At 41.2% G+C, this 8,325-nt stretch overlaps 1 protein-coding gene across 1 annotated transcript in view; it reads left to right on the forward strand.

The window, feature by feature from the left end:
- LHFPL3 (LHFPL tetraspan subfamily member 3) overlaps nucleotides 1-8,325 on the forward strand; it is a 596,736-nt gene that overhangs the window by 153,425 nt on the left and 434,986 nt on the right. The window lies entirely within an intron of this gene.

Genomic DNA, 8,325 nt, shown 5'->3' on the forward strand with positions numbered 1-8,325 from the left:
AAAGAAGCCTGTACTTCATGTTTTAGGCCATGGGAGCCATTGCAGTTTGTTGAGATGAAGAGAGACAAAATAAAGTCGGTTTAACAGCGTTCTTTTCTGGGAATCCTTCCTCATATTTAAAACACCCCTTGTAAGCTATACATTTACTATTATTTTTAATACAGGTGGTAAAACCATGGTTTCTAATAATATCTAAACATTACTTTCTAGTTTTTATCCTCTGATCAATAGGCATTCATGGGAATAAAATGGTGCAGACAGAAAGTCAAAAAGATGTGACTCATTATCATTAAAGAAAACCACTGAATATTTCTAGTTAACCATCCCTTATCTCTGTCTTGGAGGTTTTAATCTTTTAACTAAACCAGAATTCCTTAGCATATTACTTGAACGTTCTGATTCTTTGGTATATTAAAAGTAATGTCTTAAAGCAGTAGAAAGGTGGTTACCAGAAGCTGGGAAGGGGAAAATGGGGAGTTGTTCAATGGGTATAGAGTTTCACACTTATAAGATGAAAAAGTTGGGTCTGTTGTGTAACAATATGAATATACTTAACACTACTGAACTGTATACTTAAAAATGGTTGAGATGGTCAGTTTTTTAATCACGATTAAAAATTATGTCTCACAGAAAGGGCTCTGTGGCCAAGTATGTCTATGAAATATTCATGCTTATAATTTCATGTTGATGATTTACAGTTCACAAAGGCCCTGAGTAGTTCAGCAATAAAGAAAACCGTTTAACTTTGTTTAGAGTGGAATTTCCAAATGCAGTAGTAACAAATTCGGACACATTAGTTTTTCTCAAAATGATTTCAGGGAAGGCTTGTCTAGACACTATGACCAGAAAATGGTGAATAACTGTTTTCTATTCTTTCTTGAGTGAAATATAAAATTTATCAAACGGTGATTTTTTACTAGCAATTGTTGAGCCTCTTAATTTTGAGAAAAACACTGAACAGATACTGTCACTGACTCTAGTCTATTTTAGAAATGATTTTTCTTTTTGCCTGGGTGTAGCATGCCTTGAGTCTCTCCTTACTGAACTTAGAGAAGCTGGAGTAGTAACATTTGTTTATTGTTGGAAACACTTATTAAATGCTGTCCGAAGCATTTGTTCATTGACAGACGTATAGCTACTTCCATCTAAAATGGACATACTCAAAGAAGCCTCTTTGTCAATGATTATTACAGGAAAATAAAACAAACACAAAATCCCATCGAAGGTTTTCCGACTTGAAGATACCACACAAAAAGTGTAAAATAGCAAAATAATGTGATAGCTTTCTTTGTATAAAAGAATTGGGGAATTAGATTTCAGGTAATGTTGATTATTAATATTGTTCCTGACTGTTGCTGCCTCTTCAGTATGTAAGACCCATATGTTGAAGGAAATGGGAGTATATAAATGACTTACACTGAAATGACAAAGTTCCAAGAAATCAATGCTCTTTAGCTTCCCTCTTTTTTTATTTATATATATATTTTTTCGAGATGAAGTTTTGCTCTTGTTGCCCCGGCTGGAGTGCAAATGGCACGATCTCGGCTCACTGCAACTTCCGCCTCCTGGGTTCAAGCGATTCTCTTGCCTCAGCCTCCGGAGTAGCTGGGATTACAGGCATGTGCCATCATGCCCAGACAATTTTGTATTTTTAGTAGAGACAGTGTTTCTCCATGTTGGTCAGGCTGGGCTTGAACTCCCTTCCTCAGGTGATCTGCCTGCCTCGGCCTCCCAGGGTGCTGGGATTACAGGCATGAGCCACTGCTCCTGGCCAACTTCCTGCCTTTTTTTTATTGCTAAATGAAAAAAAGAAATATTCTGGAGAAATTATTTTCACCAAAATTTTCTTGTTAGATAAGTTAGAAACAAGCATACTCCATAGAAGCACATATTGGGGCAATATTAACTCCTTTAAGGCAGGAAAGGGATCATTTGAGGAGTTATTGTTGATCTGTGTTGAACATTTCATTGTGATGCCAGTCTCCGTAGGACATAATTCTGCTTTTTTGTTTGTTTGTTTTTTAACACAAAGTCTTGCTCTGTTACCCAGGCTGGAATGTAGTGGCGCAAACACGGCTCACTGAAGCGTCCAACTCCAGGGCTTAAATGATCCTCCACCTCAGCCTCCCAAGTAGCTGGGACCACAGGCATGTGCCACCGTGCCCAGCTATTTTTTTAATTTTTTTATAGAGAGAGAAAGTCTCACTTTGTTGCCCAGGCTGGTCTTGAACTCCTGGGCTCAAGGGATCCTTCTGCCTCATCCTCCTAAAGTGCTGGGATTGCAGGTGTGAGCCACTGCACCCAGCCCAAGAACATAATTCTTGATAGGCATTTTCTCTCAGTTATTCAATCATTCAGTAAATATCCATCAAGTGTTTGCCACATGCCAGGCACTGTGCTTGGTGATAGACATAAAATGATGAGCGACTCCAGTGTGGTCTCTGCTCCCATGCAGCCTACCATTAAGAGGGGAAGATAATCACATGAAAGAGTGGATGATGATTAAAGCAATGATGTGTTTCAAAGAAAGGTAAGTGGGAGCTAAATAACGAGAACACATGGAAACATAGAGGGGAACAATACACACGGGCCTTTCGGAGGGTGGAGAGTGAAAGGAGGGAGAGAATCAGGAAAAATAACTATTGGGTACTAGGTATAATACCTGGGTGATGAAATAATCTGTACAACAAACCCCCATGACACAAGTTTACCTATGTAATGAACCCGTATTTGTACTCTGAACTTAAAATAAGTTAAAAAAAAAAAGAGAAAGGAATGCATTCCTACATACAAAAGCATTAACCAAAGAACCTAATACATCAAGAAAAGCTTCACTGAGGAAGTAGCACTTCACTGAAATCTAGAGGATGAGCAGGAATTAGCCAGATGGGGAGGGAGAGGGAAAGGCTATCCAGACACATGAACAGTATTTACAAAAAGCACTAGGGGTTAGTCCATGTTGAAGCTCATTTCACAGGGAATAATTGCTGAAATCCCCAAAGTGCTCTCTGTATTTTGCATGGAGAAATGATTGGAACAATAAGCATTAAAATGTTAAATGTCAGTGCTTTGTATTTTCTTTTATGATTCTGTTTTTATCCTTAATTTTTTATAGTGAAGACATAATATTTTAAAAGTTAAATTATTATTCAAATCCCTGTGAATCAAAAAAGACTTTTATTTATTAGATAGTTTTATAGAAACCCATTATGAGTCTCCATTGTTTTAATAAAACTCCTGATAGGTTGAGAAATTATTTCAACTCCTAAAATATTACCTGGATGGAAAGATATATGGTCTGCCAGTTTCTGGGTCTTCAGTCATCAGGGATTACTGGAAGCCATAGCTCCTGAATGAGTAAGAGCCAAGGCCATGGACTTTGGGGGCTCTTGGGGGTAGTTTTGATGTCTGCTTTTTCTGTCCTTTCTCCTCTTCTCTCCACCCCTCCACTCACATGGACCCAGAAAGTCTTAATTAGGCATGGAGTCCTCCTCAAGCAAAATGGCAGCAGGGTGGGAGTGGGGAACAAGCAAAGCCTTGAGCTCATCTTCATCCATCTCTGGCCAGTGGCTTATCCTTTCACTTCTTATACCATCCATGTCTCTGGTGTGAGGATCCCTGGATCTTCTTTGAATAATACAGTGTGTTCCATGCATTCCATCCCTGCATCTTGAATCTCTTTCTTAGGGAGACTCAGATAAATACTTAATGGCTACTAATCAAAGAGCCTTGCCAAATTTCAGGCACTTGTTGGTATGCTGCTGCAGACGTAGCTCTCAACTATTAGGTCTTATCTAAAGCACAAATAAAATGTCTTTGGGGATAGCAGGAATGTCATGTGGACACAGTGAGCACTGACTGAGTGGGAGGCAGTACCAGGACAACATTGCCCCAGAACACAATTTAGGGGGCAAGAATCTGGCTAAAATGGTCTTTAAGAGTTGTGCAGAACAACTCATGAAACCACATGTTGAGCTGTAGTGAGAGATTTCCCCCTGCTCTTTACTAGCACCACTCCTAGGAATACCCAACTTGACTGGAGTCTGTGGTTTGCTGGGGTTGACTGAGGCTGGGGTGGCTATTATCTCTAGCTCATGTGGTGGAAAGGACTTCCTTCTAGAAGAAATCTCCAAGTCCTTAAGACCCTTCTCTGAGAGGGGAGAAAAGAGTGGGCTCGGTTTACTGAAAGCTAATCACTGTGTGCCCTTCATAGTCAGTGCCAACATACAAACACTAACAATTTTCATAGGATTTATTGTTTTCATCAGGCATGTAACTCTCTAATGGCCATTCTGAGGGATGCTATGGGAGCTCTTAATCCTGCAAGTTCTATTCCACATCCTGGACTACTGTGAGATGCTGGGGAGACATACAAGGTGCTTCTTCTACTTCTTTTTTTTTTTTTTTTTTTTGAGACAAAGTCTCACTCTGTTGCCCAGGTTGGAGTGCAGTGGCATGACCTCGGCTCACTGCAACCTCCGCCTCCCAGATTCAAGCTATTCTCCTGCCTCAGCCTCCTGAGTAGCTGGGATTACAGGTGCCCACGACCATGCCTGGCTAATTTTTGTATTTTTAGTAGAGACAGCATTTCACCATGTTGGCCAGGCTGGTCTCAAACTCCTGACCTCATGTGATCCACCTGCCTCGGCTTCCCAAAGTACTGGGATTACAGGCATGAGCCACTATGCCTGTCCTCTTCTTCCACTTCTGCGACTGTTAAACAGCCCTGGGAATGTGGGTTCAGCCCCTACACTGTCCATGTCCACCAAACCTGCAAGATTCTTGAGGCTTCCCTGCTCTAGCATCTGTTTTCCAGTCCAAACCTCATGGTGGTACTTACTGAATACCACACACATAGTAATACTTCCTGTTGGTGGAGCAGCTTATTCTTTTCTAAAAATTTCTCATTGATCATCTCATTTGTTCTCTACAATTAATATATGAGATTGGATAAATAGGTTTTATTATTTTCATGTGCAAAACAGAAAACTGGAACTTTAGGATGAAGGTTATGATGTTTAAATGGTATGTATTCATCAGAGTTTTATACCAAATCAGACATCTGGAATCATTTCATCATGGATACACATATGAGAAGAAGAAAGCCTTGCATAGTAGGTAGATCAGGACTTTGGAGGAAGACAGACCCCAGTGTGAATCCTGGTGCTCTGAAATCCATGATTAATCACTTAACTTCTCTGAGCCTCTTCCTTTAACTGTAAATGGGGATAATGATTCTGCCTCACAGAATTGTGAAGATTAAATGAGGTTACATTCGCAAATCATCTAGCTCAGTACCTGATGCACAGCAGATGCTTCATGCATGACACTCCCCCGCAACCACCCAGATTTCCAGAAGACAGGAAGTGGAACTCAAGTGAATGCAAAACTGTGAGTAGCTGGTTGCACACCGGCATGTCTAACTGCAGATGAAAATCATAGAGAAAATTCCCTGTATCTGGAAGAGAAAAGAGAATAAACAACAACTTTACTTGAAAAATTGGTGTGGACTATTCTCAGAATATTTCAAGGATGTGTAATTGTGCAGTCTGAACATTAGTTATTTATTCAGGATTGCCAAGTTGAGGGTTGCCTCTTTGTACAGCTCTCCATTGTAAGCTGCTTTGAATCACTTCATTAGAAAGTTAAGTGTCTGGAAAAAAATAACAAATTGTGGAACATATCTACTATTGTCCTACACACAGTGTACCAGAGCTGAAATTATGGCCAGAAGAGGTCCATGCATAAAACAGGCATTTGGTATGCAAATAAGCTAACAGTGATGAAATCTTGAATAACCCATGGGTAAAATCAAGAATTTATATCAGTAGGTATTCACTGCTGAGCTTTAAACTAGAGTGGCTAAGGCTGGAATGGTAGGAATTCTGATGTATTTAGAGAACAGTGAGACTTACCTGTTTATGAAATAAAGACCCAGGACTGGACCTTTAGGGAACCACCTGCGGGGAGTAATGGGGTGAAGCAAGGAGACCAGCATTCTAGTGTCATTCCTGCCACTGGTCAGTCACATCACTTTGCCTTGCTGGGTGACACAGTCATCATCTATTAAATGCTGGGCGGCCCTAACACAGCCATTTCTACACTTGTGCAAAGAAGGACACTCCTGAACAACTGAGAAGCCATCTGTACTTCAGTGTTTGTGCCACGGTTCCTCCTAAGTTCATGGTCCTGTCATTTCCCACCCAGATTGTTATAATACTCCTGAATGAGTTCTTCTCTGCCTCCGATCTTACTCCCGAAAACCCATCTACCACATTGTTTCAGAAAGAATCTTTCTGAAATGCCAAGCTCTTCAAGTCACTTCCTACTTTCATGCCTTCCATGTCTATTCACTGATCTTGGGATAAAGCATTCATGTGACATACAAGGCCCTCAGTGACCATACTCCCACTTGTCATCATGCCTCATCTCTCACTTTCCCTCACCCTAGGCTCCAACTACACAAAGTCATTTGCAAATCCCCAACACACCTGGATACTGCTTGCCTCTGGGCCTTTGCTTATGCTGCTTTCCCTGCCTGGATGCTCTCCCTATTGTTCATGTCTCCCTGTAATAAACTGTAAATCCCTGGAGGATATTAACACTGTCTAATTCATCTGTCTCGGCGCTCAGTGCTGAATCTAACACATAACAGTGCTTAATATTTGGTCAATGAATGAAGGTAGATGGTTCAGATTTCAGGCTAGATAGTCAAAAGGGTATTTTATTTTCAATGCTCCTGAAATTATAGCCATAGACTACTCACATAAAAAGCTAGCCCTGCCTCTAGCATAATCAGAGCCATTGCTTATGAACGTAGTTCTTTTAGAAAGGACATATGCTCAAGAAGTAGGTGACTGAAGTAGGTGACTGGCCTTGCAGTCTAGGATATGCTACTGTGTGGTAACAGCTGTTGGTGCCTTGCTCACATCTATAACAATGCATCTAACTTCCCCTTCCACTCCGTGAGCGTTGCCTGCTAATGGCTCACAGTTATACTTTTCGCTGGAGAATTACCCTTATTGGCTTGCCTTAGTGATACATCCTTTCCTCCCCTCAGAGGTGGCCTGTGACTGTCAGCTGATTAATACAGAGGTACAAAAGCCCCACTCCTTTTCCTCAAGGTGAAATAACTCTGTAGTGCCTGCTACTCACACTGGACTCCTGGGAAATCCCACTGAGGTTGGATTTCCATTAACCACATCCTTACTTAGCTCCCTCCTCTGCTGTTACCCACTTCCCTCAATTCCTTACAAGTTTTTCTCTTGAGAACACTCTCTCGATAAGTCATTTACCAAATCACTTGGCTTGGGTTCTGCTTCTAGGAACCACATCTAAGACATCCTGGTAGTCTAGAAGCCCTCTTGTGGGGTCAGACTTTCCTTATTAAGGGGTCCGACAGGGTTAATGCCAATCATGTATTTGTCCATATAGAGCCTCTTTCAAACCATCATTCCCGCCCTGCACAGGTGTTCCGCCAGTGGTGTAGTTAGCAAGGCTCTTCTTTATGTCGTATCTGTCCTTTTAGACTCTTATGCGTTTATACTCTCTGTGATTTGTCCCTACATCAATGTGTGTAATAGAGTGAGTCAGTCGTTTGTCACAAATGGAACTAAAAGAAGATACTGCCTTTGTTGGTTTTGCTTTTCTTGTTCCTTCTCCCTGCCACCTCCTTGAACATTAAAGCAGCAATTGCTTGCATCTCATGAACAATGAACAGATTTAGAACCCAAAAGGCAGCTGGCAAGTTGCCCAGCATGCCATATGCCACCTTTTCCCACTGCAGGTGTTCTCCTTCTTGACTGGCAGCTCCTGGGCTGGCTGTGGTCCAGTCTGAGGGAGACAGAAGATCTGAGAAGATATGCTCAGCATAATTCTTCACAAGGCCAAGTCTCCATGTGGGTTTTTGTTTGTAGGACAATGTTTATTAACAGCCCGTATTGACGTACACAGGATTTCAGGAAATACGTTGGACAAACTTGGTGCCCTCATGATGTGGACACAGGTGGCACCACATGGATATTCCCAACCTTGGTTTTGCAAAGAGTTTGAAGTGATTGAGGAATTGAGGCACTGACTCCAAAATAGATGGAAGTCACTAAATTCTGTGAAAATATGCTCAGTGTGATTTTTTAAAAATGAAAGTTCTAGGATCATTCCTCCAACTGATCGATAAACAGGAACCAGTCATTTGTTCTCACTGTTACTCCTGGTTTGTTTTGCAGGATCAATTTTATTCCCTTACATACCTTTCTCATCCTACAGTGGGATGGAAAAAAATTTCCCACAAGTGGTGATGCTTGGGTGCTGAGATTAAACATGAAA

This window comes from Nomascus leucogenys, chromosome 13 (genome assembly GCF_006542625.1).
Source record: "Nomascus leucogenys isolate Asia chromosome 13, Asia_NLE_v1, whole genome shotgun sequence".
Classification (NCBI taxonomy): domain Eukaryota; kingdom Metazoa; phylum Chordata; class Mammalia; order Primates; family Hylobatidae; genus Nomascus; species Nomascus leucogenys.